This window comes from Cannabis sativa, chromosome 9 (genome assembly GCF_029168945.1).
Source record: "Cannabis sativa cultivar Pink pepper isolate KNU-18-1 chromosome 9, ASM2916894v1, whole genome shotgun sequence".
In the NCBI taxonomy this organism is placed as follows: Eukaryota; Viridiplantae; Streptophyta; class Magnoliopsida; order Rosales; family Cannabaceae; genus Cannabis; species Cannabis sativa.
Window position 1 is genome coordinate 59044149 of NC_083609.1, and position 23098 is coordinate 59067246.

At 40.3% G+C, this 23098-nt stretch overlaps 1 non-coding gene across 1 annotated transcript; it reads right to left on the bottom strand.

Moving 5' to 3' along the window:
- Positions 1 to 3234: 3234 nt before the first annotated feature.
- On the bottom strand, positions 3235 to 3341 carry LOC133031599 (small nucleolar RNA R71). Its single transcript, XR_009684702.1, has one exon. It is a non-coding gene; the product is annotated as a small nucleolar RNA R71 (small nucleolar RNA).
- Positions 3342 to 23098: the final 19757 nt, after the last annotated feature.

The following is a 23098-nucleotide window of genomic DNA, read 5'->3' on the forward strand; positions in this document are numbered from 1 at the left end:
AGGATGAAGCTGAGTTATCTTCAATAGTCAAATCATTCCCTTGATTGTATAACAGTTTGTATCCAATAGATGTTCTGTCTCCATACGGCTTCTGATTTTGGAGAGCTTGATTCAGTGCAGCAGTGCCCGAGGGAACATGAGAAAGGGACTGCTTTGCTCTCACAAGTTCAGAAGTCAATTTGTATATCTCACTGTCTTTGGAACACAACTCCAATGTCATCTTCTTGAGCTTATCTTCTAGTTCACATTTACTATCATCAAGAGCTTTGTTCAGATCCTGTAGTTCCCTCACTCTCTTAGCCATATAGCCCCATTGGGCAAACATTTCCTCATAAGCCTTATTTTTCTCATCAACTGTTGATTCAGAATCAGACAAGGAGTCATCTCCCTCAACTTCTTCAGGGACAGATTCCCTGACCATAAATGCCATTACAGACTTATCATCCTTCGATTCATCACTAGCCTCTTCTTCTTCACTATCACTCCATGTGACAGCCAAGGCCTTCTTTTTCTTAAGTGTATTTGCACATTCTGCCTGTATGTGACCAAAACCTGAGCATTCGTGACACTGAATCCCTTTTCCTTTCTTTTCTGGTTGTTGGGATTGTCGGTTAGGACCAGGGAAGTTCCTTCCAGCAGAATTTTCCTTATTACCAGGATTAGATTTCTTGAAGTTCTTTTTTAAGAATCGGGCATGATTCTTTGCCAGAAGGGCCAGATTCGCATCTGTAAAAGATTCAGACAAATCAACTTCCTTAGAGTTTTCTTCCTTATGAATGAAAGCAACTCCCATTTCGAACTTCTCCTTCTCAGAACTCTTGGTTTTCTTCCCTTTCTCCCATCTCTCAAGAGTTAACTCATAATTTTGGAGTGACCCAATCAATTCGTCTAGATCAAGTGCTTCAATATCTCTGCTTTCTTCAATAGACGTTACTTTGGACATGAATCTTTTTGGAAGAACACCTAGTAGCTTTCTCACCAATTTCTTGTTGGAGTAAGTTTTGCCAAGAGCATAGGATTCATTGGAAATGTCACACAGCTTAGCATGAAATTCTGAGACGGATTCATCTTCCTCCATTGACAGATTCTCAAAGGATTTTGCTAGAGATCGAAGTCGAGCCTTTTTAACAGCATCAGTTCCCTCATTCTTAATTTTCAGCTTTTCCCAAGCATCTTTGGCAACTTCACAGTTCGAAATAACTTTCAGTTGATTAGTCGAGACAGCATTGAAGAGGGCATGAAGAGCTTTGGAATTGAAATTAGCTCGTTCCATTTCGTCAGTAGTCCATTCACTGGATTTTTTGATCTTGTCCCCTTCCTCGTCAGTAACAGTAGGAGGTGACCAACCTTCGGCAACTGCCATCCAGACTCGTTCATCCACAGCCTTCAAGAAAGCTCTCATCTTTGTCTTCCAATAGGGATAGTTAGAACCTTCCAGCATGGGGGGTCTGGAAGTTGATCCTCCTTCTCTGAACATTTCCATTTCAGGTAGATCTGCACACACTCAGCAAAGAACTTTGTTGCACAACGAGATGAGACTCGTGGTGGGTTAGTTTTCCAGAAAATTACAGGATAAAGATTGACAGAGAAACTTAAGGATGTGCAGACAATAGGACAAATCCAAGATCGCAATTTCTTTACTTGAAAAAGTTAGCTCTGATACCAATTGAAAGTCCTAATTACTACCAGTTCGTATTGATGATTCTTAGCAGATTAAATCTATGTTATGAATTAGAAATTAAAAACAATGAACACAGAATTTACAAGCTTCCTCTGCATTGGAAACGCATTCCAACCGAGTAGTGCTTGGGTTCCCTTGAACCGGGTACAGTAACTTTCACTAAACAATCAATTCAATTACAATAACCAGTTCTGATTCTTCAAATCAAACAATGTAATCTAAATTGACTTTTATACAAAGTTACCTAATGCTTGAACAACCTCAAGCTTTGAGATCTAAACACATTTAGATCTCAAACACAAGAAACACACAGCTGAACTACCTTCAGCAAAGAATCTGAACTCCCTTCAGATCAAGCAGAATTGAACTTCATCTTCAACCTCAGGAAGATCTCTCGAACTTCAATCTGCACAAACAAGAACAAAAAACAGAAAAAATGTTGCCCTAGCAGAGCAAGAATCAAGAAGAAGATTCTAACAGAAGAGAGTTAGTTAGTACAACGGTTCTGATCGAATTTATATACTAAAGATAATAAACCAGACTAACTAACCAACCAGCAAAGTACAGCTGGCACCCCCTAACAAACTAGCAGAAAGCTGACATGGCACTAAAATGATATTAGCAAAAACAGATGCAACTAACTACAGAACAGATGTTAGAGACAACAAATGCTGAACAAAAGCAATATCTAATTTGCCACACAAAACATGACACTTACAAATAGTATAATTTAGTAGTAATTAGTCCAATTCCCTGTGGTTCGACCTCACCTGTGTGAGTGTACTACTTGATTGCGTATACTTGCGTAGTGATTATAAATTTAGCAACAAGTTTTTGGCGCCGTTGCCGGGGAATTGTATAAAGATTAATATTACCCAAAATTATACTAACTTCTACTTTGGTATATTTTCTCTTGCTGATTTTTCTAACCTTTTTCTTGCAATATTTTCTTGATCTATTTCAGGAATCCTAAGTGTATGCGCCGTCAAGGACAAGCAGTCATATTACCAGTTGATCCTAAAATCGAGAAAACTTGCAGGAGGAATCGAAAGAACAAAAGGCAAGAAAGAGTTTCAGCAACTGCTGAAACATCAGAAATCATGGCTGCCAATGTGAACAATAATGTTGGAAATAATGGGGGTAATAACGGTAATAATGGAGGCGCTGTGGAAGATCAAGCTAATGGCCGTAGCTTGAGAGATTACATTCTCCCTACTCTGACGGGAGTGCAGTCATGTATCAGGCCACCGGCAGTGGATGCAAACAACTTCGAGATTAAACCTGCCATCCTTCAAATGGTGCAGTCTTCAGTCCAGTTTGGTGGCCTCCCTTCAGAAGATCCTAATCTGCATCTCTCTAACTTCATGGAACTTTGTGAAACTTTTAAAGTTAATGGAGTTAGCGATGATGCCATTCGACTGAGACTGTTTCCATTCTCACTCAGAGAACGAGCCAAGAGTTGGTTGAACTCTTTGCCACCCAACTCTATTGCCACCTGGAATGATCTGGCAACAAAATTCTTGTCAAAGTTCTTTCCTCCAGCGAAGTCTGCAAAGCTGAGAGGAGAAATCAATAACTTCTGCCAACAAGATAATGAATCTCTCCATGAGGCTTGGGAGAGGTTTAAAGATCTGATCAGGAGGTGTCCTCATCACGGTATAGAGAAGTGGATGCTGGTTCACAACTTCTACAACGGGTTGGTTGGTAATACTAGAACTCTAATAGATGCAGCAGTGGGCGGAGCTTTTATGAGAAAGAGTGCTAACGAGGCGTATGATCTATTGGAGGAGATGGCTCTAAACAACCAGCAGTGGCCAACTGAAAGGAGTCAATCTAAGAAGGTAGCTGGTGTGTTAGAAGTTGATGCCATCACAAAGTTAACAGCTCAGGTTGAGGCATTGACAAAGCTAATTGCAGGGCAAGCTAAACAAGCCCAAATTGTTTGTGAGTTATGTGGAGGAAGTCATCACTTTTCGGAGTGTCAAGCAGATGTGGATGATTTGCCAATGGATGAAGCTAAGGCCATTGGGAATTTTTCACAGAACAACAACAACAACAATTATGGGTTCAACCAGAATAACAACCGAAGAAACAGTGGGTTCTATCAGCAACGCAATCAGAACCAACAGTTTAATCAGCAACAAGCCTCTGGTGGAAATTCTAGTTTGCAAACAGATTTACTGCTCCAGTTTATGACTGAAACTAGATCTTCAATTAAAGACCTGCAGACTCAGATGGGCCAGCTAGCAACTCAGGTAGCAACCCGCCCTCAAGGAAATTTGCCTAGCACAACTGAAGTTAATCCTAAAGAAAACTGCAAGGCAATTACCCTGAGGAGCGGTAAGAAGTATGATGGGCCTGAGTTACCACAACCAGTTGAGGTAGATGAAGAAATAAATGCTCAACCAGTGCAAACACCAACACCAACAGCAGAGAAAGCTACTGAAAGCTCAGCACTACCACAACAGTCTCCACCTATTAGCATTGATCATCATGTGAAAATACCCTATCCTCAGAGGCTCAGAAAGTCAAGCTTAGACAAGCAGTTCACCAAGTTTCTTGAAGTCTTCAAAAGACTTCACATTAACATTCCTTTTGTTGAAGCTCTAGAGCAGATGCCAAGTTATGTGAAGTTTATGAAGGAAATTTTGTCAAAGAAGAGGAAGATGGAAGATTATGAGACAGTGGCTCTAACTGAAGAGTGTAGCGCTATTCTACAGAAGAAACTCCCTCCAAAGCTCAGAGATCCAGGGAGCTTCACTATTCCTTGTACTATTGGAAAAATTGAAGGAATAAATGCACTATGTGATTTGGGAGCCAGTATAAACTTAATGCCTTTGTCAGTGTTTAAAAGACTGCAGCTGGGTGAAGCAAAGCCAACCACGGTAACTCTTCAATTGGCGGATCGATCACTAGCTCATCCTAGAGGAGTCATTGAGGATGTGTTAGTAAAAGTTGACAAGTTCATCTTTCCAGCTGACTTCATTGTTCTGGATATGGAAGAAGACAGCAATGTTCCTATCATCCTGGGGAGACCTTTCTTGGCAACAGGGAAAGCACTGATTGATGTTCAGAAAGGAGAGTTAAAGCTTAGGGTGCAAGGAGATGAAGTTGTATTTAATGTGCTCAAGGCAATGACCTACCCTACGGCTAGTGACAATTGTTTTGCAATTGATGTGGTGGATCAGTTGGTGGAGACAAAGGCGCATATTGAAGACCCTCTTAATCTGACTTTGGTACAAGAGGAGGTGGTGGAACAAGACGGTAAGGAAGCTTATGAGTATGCTATGTGGCTCGACTCTTATGGTCCGTTGAATAGAAGATACTATGAAGAGTTAGGAGTCATACCAACAAAGCCTACCCCATCTACTGAAAAGCCTCCTCAACTAGAGTTAAAAGTCCTACCAGATCATCTCAGGTATGAATATTTGGGAGAAAGTAAGACACTTCCTGTCATTGTGGCATCTTCCCTATCTTCTGTAGAGACAGACAAGCTATTACGGGTTCTAAGGAAGCATAAGAAAGCCATTGGATGGACTCTAGCAGATATTAAAGGGATCAGCCCCTCAACTGTAATGCACAGAATCTTAATGGAGGAAGGAGTGAAGCCTACCATTGATGCACAACGAAGATTAAATCCACCAATGAAGGAGGTTGTCAGAAAAGAAGTCTTAAAGTGGTTAGATGCCGGGGTAGCGTATCCTATTTCAGATAGTAAATGGGTGAGTCCAGTCCAAGTTGTTCCAAAGAAAGGAGGGATGACGGTGGTGAAGAATGAAAAAAATGAACTCATCCCAACCAGAACTGTCACGGGATGGAGAATTTGCATTGACTACCGGAAACTCAACAAGGCCACAAGAAAAGATCACTTTCCACTCCCATTCATTGATCAGATGTTAGACAAGTTGGCAGGTCAAGAGTACTATTGTTTCCTTGATGGGTACTCAGGGTATCACCAAATAGCTATAGCACCAGAGGATCTAGAGAAAACAACATTCACATGTCCATATGGTACTTTTGCTTTTCGACGAATGCCATTTGGGCTGTGTAATGCTCCAGCAACATTTCAGAGGTGTATGATGGCCATATTTTCAGATCTAATAGAAAAATGCATCGAGGTGTTCATGGATGATTTTTCAGTGTTTGGTTCATCGTTTGACCAATGTTTAAGCAACTTGGAATTGGTCTTAACAAGGTGTGAAGATTCTAATTTGGTGTTGAACTGGGAAAAATGCCATTTCATGGTTACGGAAGGAATAGTGCTGGGACACAAAATCTCGAAAGAAGGTATTGAGGTTGATAGAGCCAAAGTATCTACAATTGAGAACTTGCCTCCTCCAGTTTCAGTTAAGGGAGTTCGAAGCTTTTTGGGTCATGCCGGGTTCTACAGAAGATTTATCAAAGACTTCTCCAAAGTTGCCAAACCGCTATCTAATCTTCTCGCTAGTGGCGTACCTTCTGAATTTGGGAAAGATTGTCTTGAAGCATTCCAGATTCTCAAGGATAAGTTAATCTCAGCACCGATCGTGACTACGCCAAACTGGGAATTACCTTTTGAAATCATGTGCGATGCAAGTGATTATGCGATTGGAGCAGTGTTGGGACAACGGGTTGACAAGGTATTCAGAACTATTTACTATGCAAGCAAAACCTTGAATGATGCCCAACTGAATTACGCTACTACAGAAAAAGAGATGCTGGCTATAGTGTTCGCATGTGACAAATTTCGACCCTACTTGATTGGCAATAAAGTGATAGTGTATACAGATCATTCTGCAATCAAGTACTTGATGACTAAGAAGGATGCCAAACCAAGACTAATTCGATGGGTTCTTCTTTTGCAAGAATTTGATCTAGAAATAAAAGATAAGAAGGGTACAGAGAACCTGGTAGCAGATCACTTGTCAAGACTAGAGCTGGAAGAAAGTCAGAATACGAAAGAGGTGCAAATAAATGAACAATTTCCCGATGAACAACTCTTTAGTGTGAGGGAAAGTTTGATGGTACCATGGTATGCTGATTATGTTAACTTCTTGGCTGCCAATATCACTCCTCCTGAGCTATCTCGACAACAACTAAAGAAATTCTTTTCTGAGGTGAAACACTACTACTGGGAAGAGCCAATCCTCTACAAGCACTGTGCAGATCAGATAATAAGAAGGTGTGTGCCTGAAGAGGAGATGTACTCTATTCTTAATCACTGTCATGCTCTACCATGTGGGGGACACTTTAGTGGAACTAGAACAGCTGCCAAGGTGTTGCAAAGCGGATTCTTTTGGCCAACACTTTTCAAGGACGCCAGTACTTTTGTTAAGGCTTGTGATCGTTGTCAGCGTACAGGAAATATCTCAAGGAGAAACGAAATGCCTCTGACAGGAATCTTGGAAGTAGAATTGTTTGATGTATGGGGGATAGACTTCATGGGTCCTTTTCCTTCATCGTTTAGCAATCTATACATCCTATTAGCTGTGGATTATGTGTCAAAATGGGTGGAAGCTGCAGCCACACCAGCTAATGACGGTAAAACAGTTCTTCGGTTCCTTCAAAAGAACATATTCACTCGGTTTGGAACTCCCCGAGCAATCATAAGCGATGAAGGGAGTCACTTCTGCAACAAACAGTTCGAAGCACTCCTTTCGAGATATGGTGTTCGTCATAGAACCGCTCTACCTTATCATCCGCAAAGTAATGGCCAAGCTGAGATTTCTAACCGTGAAATAAAGATGATTCTGGAGAAAACGGTGCAGAGATCAAGGAAAGATTGGTCAAGAAAGTTGGATGACGCATTGTGGGCTTATAGAACAGCGTTCAAGACGCCAATCGGGATGTCACCATATCGGTTGGTGTTTGGAAAGGCTTGTCATCTACCGGTGGAGCTAGAACACAAAGCGTACTGGGCAATGAAAACTTTGAACATGGATTTAAAGGCTGCTGGTCAGAAAAGATTACTACAGTTGGATGAGTTGGAAGAATTCCGGAATGAGGCTTATGAGAACGCTAAGATTTATAAGGAGAGAACTAAAAGGTGGCATGACCGAAATTTAGTTAGGAAGGAGTTTCAACCTGGGCAACAAGTTCTACTTTTCAATTCAAGGCTGAAGTTGTTTCCTGGTAAATTGAAGTCAAGGTGGTCAGGGCCATTTACAGTGGTCAAAGTGTTTCCCTATGGAGCGGTGGAACTGAAAGGTGAAGGCCCTAACACTTTCAAAGTTAACGGGCAGCGGTTAAAGCTCTACTTGGGAGGTCAATTTGATCAAGCCAAGTCCGCCATGATTCTGGCGCCACTATGAAGATCTCGGTCAACGTCTAGCTGAACGACGATAAAGCAGCGCTATTGGGAGGCAACCCAATCTTTTAATTTAATTTTACTTTGTTTTTCTTTTGAATTCTTTTTAGAAGACATTTACAAGTGTTTTGTGGCATTTTAATTCGTTTCATTGCACTTAGGATAGATTTGCATTTGTAATTTTTACAGTAAAATTGTAAAAAAAAAAATTTGCAAAAGAAGGCCATAGCTACAGTAGTCGCGACGGGAGCATTGCCCGTCGCGACTAGGCCTTCTCGAAAAAAAAAAAAAAAATCCCGAAGTCGCGGCGGGCCATTGCCCGTCGCGACTGGGATGGTGTGACTAAAAATTGAAAGTTTCTGCCAACTCCCGTCGCGACGGGGCACATTGCCCGTCGCGACGGGACCTCCTTCTGCACTATAAAATTTCCCAATTCGACCTAACCCTCATAAAACCTAAAAATTCAAACACCACCCGACCCTCTCTCTTTTCTCAGCCCTCAAAACCTCATTCCACCATTAATCCTCAAATTTCTTCTCATTCTCTTCAAATCTTCCATCCAAATCACCTAAAACACAAATTTTTCTCATCAATCTTCTCTTTTCTTCAAAAATCACACCACAAATTCCACTTTTTCACCCAAATCCGAATTTTCCACTATTCATCATCTTCAACCTTGAGTTCTCCATGGATGTGCAACAATGGTGGTGGATGAACGGCATTCTCGCTTAGTAAGTCTCTTTCTTGTCAAAACTTTGATTAGTTAAGCGAGTTTTTTCCGAAAGTTGAATAGTTTTCTAGAAGTATTTGGAAATTTGTGGATTATTTTGGAGAAATTGTTGAATATTTGTGAAATATTATTGTTGTGGATTATTGTGGAACTTTTGTGATTTTTGGGAAGTGAAGAAATTAAGGGGAAGTGCTGCCGAATTTTTCCCAAAATTTTTGTGTGGTAATTTTGAAGTGTGCAATGGGTTCTAAGCGTACTAGAACGGGGCAATCGGGTGCGTCATCGTCAAAACCGCCAACACCGGCGTCAAAGTCTAATTATGAAAAAGATAGATTTGTGAGTTTGAAAGCGCAAGAAAGATACTTCGAATTGCAAAAGAGAGCTTTCATCGTGGATCGAGGTATCGAATATGATGGAAATCCCACTCCGAATAGCCCATTATTCGAGACCATGAGGCAACAAATTCAGACCCGCCAATGGGAGCAATTAGTGAAGATTCCAGAACGAATCAATCAGACTCTGGCTCTTGAATTTTTAGCCAATTGGCCGGAAGCAGAGAACGATAGGGTACGGGTCCGCAAAACAAATGTGCCTGCAACTTATGCTTCTCTCCATAAACTGTTTAACATGGAAATGGTGAATACACACTACTACAAAAAGTTTATGGAGAAAACGTTTGATCCTGTGGACTTGGCAGAAACAGTTGGTTTTCCGGGTTTAAGACTGCATGAGGTGGATGATGGGCACCAAATGCTTTATCGCTGTGAATTAAATCAAGTTGCTCGCGCTTGGATGTTTTTTGTGAGTGCTAGGCTTATGCCTAGTAAGCATTTATCAGATTTTCCATTGGAGAGACTCAAAGTTGTTTATGCAATAATGAAAGGGATTATGGTGCCAGCTGGGGGTATCATTCTGAATAGTTTAGATAACATGGTTGCAGGATCAACACATGCAGGGATTGGCCTAGCGGGAATTATAACTGAATTGTGTGAAGCTCATAATGTGCCACAATATCCTTATGATAATCTAGTGCAGCCACAACGGAATATTGATTGGACAATGGTGCGAAACCTTAAACCCCCGCATCCCTATGGCCAACCGCCTCCTCCACGTCATACTCCGCAGTAAGAAATTCATGTCCCCGAGGAAGAGAACATTCCAAATGAAGAAATGCCTCAAGCGGTTCCCACTTCCACTCCCCTTGATGCGGGGATGCAACATATCCATGCTCAACTCAACTACATTATTCAGCAAAACAATCATATCCAGAGTTACATGGTGCGAAGAAGTGAATTTGATGAAAATCAAGTGAGGCAGTTCAATCATTTGATTGATTCGTGGAGTCTTGGGGTCGAGGACCCGAATTACTTGGCATATCCTCCGCGTTTTCAGCCTTATGATCAGCCGCCACCACCAAACCCCTTCTGATGGGGGTTCAGGTAAGTCCTTCTCACCTTGAGTATAATAGTACATTGGGGACAATGTCATATTTAGTTTGGGGGGAGAGACTTAAAATTTTTAAATTCTGCACTTTAATTTCTGCATTTTAATTTTCTGTTTTAGTTTTTCTGTTTTAGTTAAGGAATGGCAATAAGTTTGACGATAGTTGTATACTGCTGATTAGTGTGATGTGTTCTGAAATTGTAAAATAACTGTGTGCTTAATTCTGTTAACTCTTTGGATTAGTTTGGATGCTTAGGAACCTGTGTTAATCTGAAAATATTCAATCTGTGAAAATTGTTATAATTTTGTTTTACTATGGTTTGTGGTAAGATTGACAGGATAGCTTAGAACTTGCATGCTTATTCTCTTGAGACGAAATCCTTGATAGTGTTCAATTGGAATATGACTTAGGCATTTGTTGGATAGTTTGAGCCTTTCAAGCCTACCGTAATAATGTGTATCCCTAGTTAACCTTTTGAGCCTAAACCTGTTATGTTTTTCACCCGTCGATTTGAAAAATTGCAACCACACTATTAATTTTTCTTCACCATATTATCCATGATATCATAAGCTACATAATTAGTTTGGGGGAGGAGAAACATTTAGTGTGAGGAAATAGTGAGAGGGAGAAAAACTTGTAAGATTGAGAAAAAAAAATTGTGTAATTCAATGTCACTGAAAAAAATGGAATATGATGAAAAAAAAAAAAAAACACAATCAAAAGTAAAAATATGTGTGGAAAAAAAATTTCAGTGATGTTGAAAAATAATAGAGACGTCTTCTATCAATCTTGGTAAACCTGGGAATATTATGGGATCTTAGAAAAAGAAAAGTAAGAAACTTGTGGGTTCTGTTTGTGTGCTTATGATATCTTGAGCCAAAATTGACTTTTGCCTATCCCTGAATATCTGAGCCATATTACCTAAGCCTTGAAAAGACCTAATGATTCCAAAGAATACTGTCAACATTAGTGGAGAAAGGTAAGCATGCAAGCTTATGAGTTATCGGGCTGTGGAACTGTTGGAAAGAGTAAAGCTTTTATAACAATGTTTCACATTTGAATAAATTTTTGCAGTTGTACATAGTGTTATAAACCGAGCATCTAAATTAATTGTTAGAGTTTAATATTTAAAGCAAAAGTTTTAATTTGACACGTTTTTCGAGAAATTTCTTTGATTAGAAAAGATTGCACAATAATTGAAAAAGCACTGTAGCGTGCCTTAGCATTAGGGCGTTACAATTTTGGTATCAGAGCCGCCGGGTTTGTCTACCGAAGCCTGCTATGACATGTACAATCTTCATCAGAGAAAGCTCGTTTCACGGTTCAGTAAGCCCGTACTTGTTTAGTACTTTAAATAAATGTGAATGTGAAAGTATGTTAGGAAGCATATTAGATTTTAATTAATTATTTATAAAAAAGAAAGTGTGTTGCCTTTAAGTCTTTAAGAGCGGTGTTAAGTTTTGATCGCTGTCTAACCTGCCTGGCTTATGGATTCGCAGGCTAAGTCCTATTAAATGGACGCCCCGCGAAATACAAGAAGTCAGGGTGGCATGGTCTAGACTAGAGGCGGTCAGAGGAATCCTCAAAATCCTCGTGGTCGCGGCCGTGGCCGTGGCAGAGCTCAGGGTGGTCGCCCTGTAAACCCACCTCAAGCTCCTCCTGATTGGGAGCAAAGATTTGCTGAAATGCAAGATAGAATCCGCCAACAAGATGAAGAGATTCAAAGATTGAGGCAGCAGGGTCCTCCTGCCGTGCCTCCTCAAGTGGTTCAGGCCGTTGCAGTTCCTGCGGTGCCAGCAGAACAACCTGTTGTTGGCAATCGTATGGAGCCGTTGTACGAAAGATTCCGGAAACAGGCACCTCCAGTGTTTCTGGGAGGTCCTGATGTGATGAAGGCCGAGCAGTGGCTTTCGGTGATTGATCGTATTCTCAATTTTATGGGAGTGGTTGGAAATGACCGGGTGACCTGTGCCACTTTTCAATTTCAGGAAGACGCTCTCGTGTGGTGGGAGTTGATAACCCTCACTCGAGACGTCACGCTGATGACCTGGGAAGAATTCAAGGAGTTATTTAACTCCAAGTATTACAATGAAGCAGTCTGCAGTGCAAAGCGGAAAGAGTTCACTGATCTAGTTCAAACTGAGGGAATGTCGGTTACAGAATATACGACCAAGTTTGACCGTTTGGCAAAGTTGGCAGCGGGAATTGTGCCAACCGACTTTAGTAAGAAAGAAAAATACTTGGCGGGTTTGAGTGCAAAGATTCGGCATGATCTAGTGATTACTACCACTGAAGCAACCACATATGCAGAGATGGTTGAAAAGGCTTTGAGAGCCGAGGGGGCAGTGAAATTCCTTCAGGAGCCCCGGGTGACTCCGAGTGTTGGTGGAACCCCCACTGTTCCTACTCCTTGTTATGGTAGGGATGGTGGTGACTCCGAGTGTTGGTGGAACCCCCACTGTTCCTACTCCTGGTTATGGTAGGGATGGTGGTGACTCCACCATCGAGCAGAAAAGAAAAATTATTTCGGCTTCTGGTGGTTCGGGGCAAAGTAAGCGGTTCCGTGGGAACCAAGGCAGAGGTGGGCGCCAGGGTTATTCTTACCCTGAGTGTCCACGGTGCAAGAAACATCATTCGGGAGAATGTAACCGGAAGACATGCTTTCTGTGTGGCATGGTGGGGCATTTCAAGAAAGATTGCCCCCAGGCAAAGAAAGAGGAGTCGAAAGCAGAAGTGAAACCGGTTCCTGCTCGAGTGTTTGCCATCACCCAAGCTGATGCTGCAGCCAGTCCTTCTGTTGTGACAGGTCAGCTTCCCGTCAACAACTTGTTGTTTACAGTATTATTTGACTCGGGAGCTACACGCTCATATGTAGCTACGAGAGTAATTGATCTTTGCGGTAGGCCTTGTGATATTTTAGAAAGAGGGTTTGGAACCCTAATGCCTAGCGGGGAATTGATTATCTCTAATAGGCGCATTAGGTCTATGCCAATTAGGATCGAAGATAGGGAATTGAGTACTGACCTCATAGAATTGAAATTAACTGAGTTTGACATTATACTGGGAATGGATTTCCTATCCAAGTATTCAACCAGTATAGATTGTAGGCGTAAAATGGTGACTTTTCAGCCGGAAGGTGAAGATCCATTTGTTTATGTTAGATCAGTTCAGGGGTCTCGGATCCCGGTTATTTCTGTGCTGAGGGCTAGAGATTTACTATGCAATGACTGTGTAGGATTTCTAGCGGTGGTATTTGACTCCAGCAGACCTGAAACATTTGGGCCTGAGGAAGTTAGGGTGGTAAAAGATTTTCTTGACGTGTTTCCCGAGGAGTTGCCGGGATTGCCGCCACAGTGAGAGATTGACTTTGTAATTGATCTGGCACCTGGAGTCGAACCTGTTTCTAAAGCTCCATATAGGATGGCTCCAGTAGAACACAAGGAGCTTAAGTTGCAACTTCAGGGGATGCTTGATATTGGGTTTATTCGACCCAGTGTACCGCCCTGGGGAGCTCCGGTTCTCTTTGTGAAAAAGAAAAATGGTTCCCTCAGAATGTGTATTGATTATCGGGAACTTAACAAGCTGACGATTAAGAACAAGTACCTGTTGCCCAGAATCGACGATTTGTTCGATCAGCTTCAGGGAAAGACAGTGTTTTCGAAGATTGATTTACGGTCTGGCTATCACCAACTCAGAATTCGGGAGGAGGACATACCGAAGACTGCTTTTAGAACCAGATATGGGCACTATGAGTTTCTGGTAATGTCATTCGGATTGACTAATGCTCCTGCGGCCTTTATGGATCTTATGAATAGGGTATTCAAGGATTTCCTCGATAACTGCGTTATAGTGTTTATCGATGACATCCTTGTATACTCTCAGTCAGAAGAGGAGCACGAACATCATCTTCGAATGGTATTACAGCGACTTAGGGATCACAAGTTGTATGCCAAGTTCAAACAGTGCGAATTCTGGTTATCTGAGGTGTCCTTTCTAGGTCATATTGTTGGAAAGAATGGAATTATGGTTGATCCAAACAAGGTAAAATCAGTGAAGAATTGGCCGAGGCCCAAGTCTGTGATGGAAGTTCGAAATTTTCTTGGGTTAGCAGGGTATTATCGATGTTTCGTCGAAGGATTTTCAAAACTTTCTATGCCCCTAACCGAATGGACCAAGAAAAATCAGAAATTTGTATGGTCAGATAAGTGTGAAACAAGCTTTCAGGAGTTGAAGCAACGTTTGATAACAGCTCCGGTGTTAGCTTTGCCATCAGATCAAGAGAAATTTGTGGTAAACTGTGATGCATCCAGACAGGGTCTGGGATGTGTTCTGATGCAAGCTGACAGAGTCATAGCCTATGCCTCTCGTCAATTGAAAGATTATGAGCAGCGTTATCCAACTCATGATTTAGAGCTCGCTGCTGTGGTTTTTGCTTTAAAGATATGGCGACATTATCTTTACGGTGAAAATTGTGAAATTTATACTGATCATAAAAGTCTTAAATACTTTTTCACCCAGAAAGATTTGAATATGAGGCAGAGAAGGTGGTTGGAGTTGGTTAAGGACTACGATTGTGAAATACTGTATCACCCCAGGAAAGCCAACGTTGTGGCCGATGCTTTAAGCAGAAAAGGTCCAGGGCAAGTTTGTACTACAGTTATGATAGCTCCTCAACTAGCCTCGGAAATGGTTAGTGCAGGAGTTGAGTTCGTGGTCGGGAAATTACATAATTTAACACTCCAATCTGATATGTTGGAGAGAATTAGAAAGGCACAGCTGGAAGATCCCGAGCTAGTTAAGGTTCGAGACGAAGTAATGGCTGGTCGGCCTAGAGGCTTTTCAGTCTCGAACAGTGGAATGTTATTATACAAAGCTCGAGTTTGTGTTCCTAGTGTTGATGAGCTTAAGAAAGAAATATTGGATGAAGCTCACACCACGCCTTATTCGTTGCATCCGGGAACCACCAAGATGTATCAAGATTTGAAACCCTACTTCTGGTGGTATGGGATGAAAAGAGATGTGGTGGACTACGTGTCCAAATGTTTAACCTGCCAGCAAATTAAAGCTGAACATCAGAGGCCGGCAGGGTTACTGCAACCTTTAGTCCTTCTAGAATGGAAGTGGGAGGACATTGCAATGGACTTTGTAACTGGTTTGCCTAGAACTACGGGGATGTATGATTCAGTATGGGTCATCGTGGATAGATTCACAAAGTCAACTCACTTTCTACCAGTGAAAGTTACATATTCAGTGGATCAGTACGCTGAGTTGTATGTGAAGGAGATAGTTCGTCTCCATGGAGCCCCTAAATCTATTGTATCAGATAGGGATCCAAAGTTCACATCGAAGTTTTGGGTGAGTCTTCAGAAGGCTATGGGTACCAAGTTAAAGTTTAGCACAGCCTTTCACCCTCAGACTGATGGTCAGTCAGAAAGAACTATCCAGATTTTATAAGACTTACTGCGAGCCTGTGTCATGGACTTTGAGGGTTCATGGAGTAAGTACTTGCCTTTAATTGAATTCTCCTACAACAACAGCTACCAGAGTACAATAGGGATGGCTCCCTATGAAATGTTATATGGTAGAAAATGTCGTTCTCCTATTCATTGGGACGAGACGGGAGAAAGGAAGTACTTGGGTCCAGAGTTAGTGCAGGGGACCAATGAAGCTATTGATAAGATCAAGGCTCGGATGCTCGCTTCTCAAAGCAGGCAGAAGAGTTATGCTGATCCGAAACGCAGAGATGTTACATTTCAGGCAGGGGAACATGTTTTCCTGTAGGTTTCACCAATGAAGGGTATTAGGCGCTTCGAGAAGAAGGGTAAGTTAAGCCCTAGGTTCATTGGGCCATTTCAGATACTCGAGAAGGTCGGGCAGGTAGCGTATCGGCTAGCCTTACCACCAGCATTATCGGCTGTTCATGACGTATTTCACATTTCCATGTTAAGGAAATACCTGTCAGACCCGACTCATGTCTTGAGTTATGAAGCCCTTAAACTGCAGTCAGACTTAACCTATTAAGAACAACCTGTACAGATTTTGGATAGAAAGGAAAAAGTTCTTCGGAACAAGACTATTGCACTGGTTAAGGTGCTCTGGAGAAACAGTAAGGTGGAAGAAGCCACTTGGGAATTGGAGTCAGATATGAGGACTCAACATCCAGAGCTATTCAGGTTAGATTTCGAGGACGAAATCCTTTTAACGGGGGGATAATTGTAATGACCGCTCTAGTAATGTGGATTAGTAAAGGCAATTAGCACTAATTTTTATTATTTTATTATTATTTGTGAATTAATTTAATTGTGGACCCCAATATTTAGAAATAAATATTAGAGTTATAATTTCTCAATTCCGGAGATTTTATTAAACTCTAGGGGTATTATTTAGCTTATATGTGAAATATGTTATTTTTGTAATTTTGCTCGGCGACAACGGAAAATGCGATGGATGGCTAGATTAATCACATGGGTAAGTTTAGAACCTTATTTCATAGTGGGAAATATTTTAGAGGAAATAAATTATCGGGATTGAGCGGGGTTATGGAAATTGACCATTTTACCCCTAGCTTTTGAAAATACCTAAGTTTGATGTAAAGGACATTTTAGTCTTTTTATGGGGGGATTAGGTGGCTAATTTTATGAATGACACCTAGTCATTTTTGGGCAGCAAGGATTTAATTAAATCCATTTTCCAAGTTAGGAAAGTCAAAAAAGAAAAGAAATTAGAAAATTAGAAAATTGGTGAGAAGCTCTTTCTCTCTCTTTCTCTCTCTTCGAAGGCAGCAAGAACAAGGGGAAGGGGCTGGGATTTTTCTGTGTTTTCAGCCAAAGATTCAAGGGGAAATCAAACCAAGGTAAGCTCTAGCAACTCCTAGCCCTAATTCTTGAATTTAAAGCTTAGGTTGAGTATGTGAGATTGAGTTTCAGGGGTTGTTAGGTTTTGAAAGGTTTAGGGTTTGAATTCTAGAGTTAGTTTGAGTTAATCTAAGTCCCTAGCAACTGGTTTTGATGCTTGATGTTAGTTCTAAGCAAGCTTGAGTTTTGAAACTCAAGCTTTGAGCTTTAATGGCATAATTTGATTTATTGGTTTGTTCTGTGAATTGCTGCCTGGATTTTATTGTTTATGCATTGTATAGGTGTACTGGAGAGTTTGGTAAGGTTTGGGATTGAATTGAGTTAAGGGGGTTGATTTTTGTGTCCCCAGCACAGAATCGGTCGACCGGTTCTGGGGGACCTGTGGCAACCGGTCGACCGGTTGGTGACCCAAAACCGGATTTCCGGTTGGGAATCGGTCTGCCTGTTAGGGGAATTTCCAGAACCCTAGTTTTGGCCAATTTTGGAATATTTAGGGTATTGCCATGAGGTTTATCGATAGGGAAACTTTTAGTTTCAAGTTTAAGTCCCGGAAAGTGATTTAGCGAGTCACTCATTTGTGTTATAATTATTGTGATTAGGGCATCCATCTAGCACGAGATTTTTGTTCAGGTCGGCCAGCACACATGAATTCGAAAAACAGGTAAGAACTGTGTATAATGTATGATGTGATTATCTGAATATGTGTATATGTATTTATATATGCATTCTTGAATTATGTTAAGCACTACCAACACTTATATGAATAAGTTATAGAGTGCATTGGTATAGTGATTATTGTGGTTGTGAGTACGATACAGTGATACCAACACGGGCACGGGTAAATACTAAGGTGTGTGGTACATCACTCGGTGTTACTCAGTGTACGGGGTAAACCCTACCAACACTCGTACAGTGAGGTACGATGTGTATGTGGTATAGTGGTTGTACCCTGGTATTGAACGTTCATACTCATCTGTTAATGTAAAGCCCGCTTAGTTAATTTGGAAATTAGCAGTTGTTTATGTTAATCATGAAATTATTTATAGCTATTTAAATAATTTATCGCTGTTATTTATGGAATTCAGATATGCATGATTATGTCATCAGTAGTCTTTATATTTCGCATTTCCGGTGTCCGGTATTTTGGAACTCGGCGTTTGGCTCAGTAGAAATCACAACTTAGTATGTTAGTATTTTGGGGACGGGTTTTAGACATTGGGAATGTCGGGAATGGCCGGGAATTTAGAATGTCCCAAAAATACCCCTTTAGTGGTTATTATGTGGTTTAGTATGGAGGGGCAAAATGGTCTTTTTGCCCCAATGATATTTTGGCTTTTAGTGATTATTAATTGGAATAAATGTTTATTTTAATTGTTAATTGTTGGCTGAAATGATTTTGGGTTAAATGGCTTTATTCCTTTTATTTCTTTCATTTTACAACACTTAGAAAAAAATTGGAAATTTTCCAAAAACTCTCTCTTTTCCTCTCCACTTTCGGCTGGGTATTTGGGGTGCAAAGCTGGGTTTTTTCTTCAACTTTCAAAGCTTGATTCAACCTTAATCTGTGAGCTCTTGATTGTGGTAGGTGATTCTAACTCTTTCTCTTTATTTTCTTGGATAAAAATGGTGAAAATGTGAGTAAATGCATGCTTGCTTGAGGTGTTGTTGCTGCTGTGTTTGTAATATGATTTCTGAGGTTTAAATCTTGTTCAATTGAGTAGAATAGAGCTGGTTATAATGCATGCTAGTTGTGTTGTTCAAAGTCTTGATTTTTAGCTCAAAAATGTGATTTTCAAAGGGAAATGTCTATGTTCTGTTGCTGTGATATTGTTGATGTTTTTGATTGTTTTCAGAGGCTTAGTTAAGCTTGTTTAAGTAAGTTTAGATGGATTTGATTGCATGCTAGCTAGGTTTGCTCAAGTTTGAGTTTAGAACTCAAAGCTTGAGCTCTAATGGTGATTTTTGAATTCGTGCAATCTGGGTGGTTTTGTTGCCTTAGAAATGTTCTAGGGGAGGTATAGAACAGGTCTGGAAGGTTTCATGTGATTTGGGGTTGAATTGTGCAAGTTATGAATTTTTGAGGTTGCTGCCTGCGAGGAACCGGAATTCCGGTTGAGCATCCGGAATTCCGGATGGGGGTCCTGAATTTCCCAGAACCGGAATTCCGGTTGGGGGATTTTTCAGAACCCTAGTTTTCCTCGTTTTTGGGTTTTTAGGGGTATTGCCATGCTTTTTATCGATAGGGAAACTTTTAGTTTCGAGTTTTAGTCCCCGGGAAGTGATTTAGCGTGTCACTTATAGCGTTGTGATTTTTATGGTTTAGGAGCCGCAATCCGCCGCTCGGCTTCGGTTCCGGTCAAGTTGACCGGCACACCCGAAATCGGAATCCGTGGTAAGATTAGTATAATAGTATGCATATGTAGATTACATGTTTAGCGTGCATGTAGGAAGCCTGCTAGATTACATTAGATATGTATTTAGGCTTCGAACCATCCAACCCTGTCACGTCGGCATGTGGCCGGAGTATGACCAGCGGCCGGAGTATGACCGGTTCGACCGTCAGCCGACACTTGGTTGGTGGTTCAAAGGTCTTTGATTGACCTATCCCGTCGGTACGAGCCGGAGTATGACCAAGCGGCGGAGTATGACCGGTTCGACCGATCAGGAGGATACTTGTCAATAGTACCGTCCCCTGAACGTTCAAAACTCAGTACCATGTGGGACATGGCAGTAGTAGCTCAGTACCATGTTGGACATGGCAGTAGCGGGACTCAGTATCGTGTTGGACACGGCAGTTAGTTATGTATGATATTATTATGCTTTTCTTACTGAGTCTGTCGACTCACAGTTTATGTTCATGTGTAGGTAAAGGCAAGGCTGTAGCTGATGGACCGTGAGCGAGCTTATGAGATTGTACATGTCGGGGCGGTTAGGCCTGGAGCGTACGATCCTCGGGACAGCAAGGCTGAGATTTTTGTAACTGTCGTTAGACGACTTTTATTTTGATGTAATAGTTAAACAGTAAAAACGTTTGTAAATGATTTTATAAATCGGGATCCCGAGACTTTTGTAAAATGGTTTATAAGTTTAATTAAAAAGCAAAATTTTAATTAATCACGTTTTTCCATAAACCTCGTTGATTAGCAACGAGCTGCACAGTACGTTTAAAAAAATCACGTAATACGCCTAAGATAGTTAGGGTGTTACAGTTAAGCTCTGTAAATAGGTGTATGGGCGCTTATTTACAGGTCGAAAATTATATGATGTGTTATATGCATTTCTTCACCCGGGTACGGTTGACTCACGGTTTATAACTTCCATGTGTAGGTAAAGGAAAGGCGAAGGCTGAACAAGAATGAACCTGAGCTCGGGTGAGATTGTACATGTCAAGCAGCGCGACCTGGAGTGTTCGGTCTCGGGACATCTGGGAGTTGTATTTTGAAAGTCGTTGTGCGACCTGGAAATGGTGTATTTTGAAATGTATATTTAGAAAATAAATTTTACAAAGTTTGAAAACGGGATCCCGGAATTTGTAAATATTATATTATATTACAAAGTTTAATATATAAAGCAAAAGTTTTTATTTGACATATTTTTCGAGAAACTTTGATTAGCAAAGATTGCACAATAATTGAAAAAGCACTGTAGCGTGCCTTAGCATTAGGGCGTTACAAAGTCCCTGTTTCATCAGTGTTTTGGATTTACACTGATGTGATAATCAGCGATGAAATATACTTACACTTGGAGTAAGTGTTATGTTCTTTCCAGAACATTGGTAAAGTATACTAGTTTTGAATGTATGGAGTATACATTGGACTGGACCGATATTGAACTTAGCCAAGATATTATAAACTTACCGTTGTATCTTTCCAAGTCAATATCACTAGTTGATCTTAGATTAAAAGAATCTAAATCCTGATATGCTTAGGCTCAATCTCAGGAGTGCTATTCATGCTCTTTGATTTATTAGTTAAGCCTACTTTTGGGTCAGGGTGATATGTATATTTTGGGAACATGATAGTATGACTGAGTGGGAGCGCTGAACATAAATATGGAATCTATAGCTTCTACTGGTGTATAGAAGTCAAGTGATGATTTCCTTCGAGCTTAGCTAAATAGAAGTAAATGGATGAGCTCTTGTTTAAGTGACTAATTCTTAGATCACTAAACATCATTTACAGGTAGCTAAGTGTTTTAAGGGGCCAAATACATTGAGAGGTGAAACGGTAAATTTATCCCTTCTCGGTGTAAATCATTATATAGAGGATCTTTGATCAAATTAAGATTATAACGATGGTTAAATGAGATAGCATATCTATATCGTGGAACATATAGAGCGCTCTATATAAATTTGAGAGTGCAATTCCAAGTTCTAAGAGTGGATTCAATAAGGAATTAATAAGTTAGGGAATTTACTCAGTAAATTCGGTTCAGCTTATTGGAAGCTCAGTAATATAGTTCCATGGTCCCCATTCTAGTTGAGACCATACTGCTTGTAAGACTCAATAATTGATTTATGTTTAATCAATTATAATTCTAAAGTTAGACTATGTCTAGTTTGTAAATTTTCACTAAGCAGGGGCGAAATTGTAAAGAAAAGAGATTCTAGGTTTATTTATTAATTAAGAGACTCTATATGTCTATTTAATAATTATGTTAAATGACAATATTATTTAATAGTCTATTTTAGTTATTAAATAATTAGTTTTGGCATTTAAATGGTTAGAATTAGAAAATTGGCGTTTTTTAGAAAATAGAAATGAAAATTGTGAAAACTACAAAATTCCAAGTGAGGCCCATTAACACCATGGTCGGCCACTTGTATAAGCTTTTTCCAATTATTATTTTCATTATTTTAATGCCAAATAATTACTAACCTAAACCTAGTAGTTGCATATAAATAAAAAGTGATAGCTCACACTAAAATGAGAGTTTTTCAGTAATTCAGGAAATTGCCTTTCAGAAAATTGAGCCACTCACTTTCTCCCTATAGCCGACCCCTCTCTCTCTCTCTCTCTCTCTCTCTCTCTCCCTCTCTCTCTCTCTCTCTCTCTCTCTCTCTCTTCACAATTTCGAATTACCCTGGTGATAGAGTAGTGCCCACACACAGCAAGTTGTACCTCAATCATAGTCTGGAAGATCGTGAAGAATCCAAATCAAAGAGAAGGACTTTTCGGACTCAGATCTTGATAATACTCTACGACAGAATGGATACAAGGGTTAGAGATCTGAGTGGAAGGAGACATATTATTCCGCTGCAACCAATGTAAGGTTTCCTTAACTTTATATGTGTTTATTATCGTTTTAGAAAGTTCATATTTAGGATGTTAAATAACATACTTGTGAGTAGATCTAAGATCCTGGTAAAATAAATTCCAACAGAGGGATGGTCGGGTTTCGTGTTCCCTCCAGCGTCAAGAGCTTGCTGGTGGCAGGATGACTCTTCCTCTCCCGTTGGTGTGGGTTCTATGGTTTTGGTTTATTTATTGTTGTTGTTTAATGTTGATCTATTTTCAGATTTAATGTTTTATGTTTTTTTTATTTAGGTTTTTGGTCCAGTAATGAATTTTCTCTTGTTAGAGATCTGAGGGTTTGTATCTTTATTTTATTTCATTTACCTTCCATATATGGTGGTATGGTACTTGAAAACGACTATGACTTCGATGGACTTTTGTGCGTTGATTGGTCAGTCTATTGGCCTTGTTGCCATTTGCTCGACCTTGTTGGTATTAATTTACTTTTCCTTATCGTTGACTTTGTAATGGACTTTGTCCTTTGATTCTTTGTTGAATGAAAAACTTAGATCTTTCCCTAAAAACTCGTTTAATTTGATCACTTATTCTATTATTGTTCTTGTTTTTAATATCATTATGTCTGGTAGTTGAAGTTGATATCTCTTTCCCTTATCATTTGCATCCAATTATATAAAAATCTTACTAAATACAAAAACAACAATGGTGTATGCTTTATCATCTTCAACGACTTTTGTTGCTAGCTGAGTTTGCATTCTACAAATTTTTTTGTAACGTTTTGTCATGTTTGCTTTTGCATCTTTAGCAGACACACTCTTGCTCTGCATAATGGAAGAAGTTCCCCTTTTTGA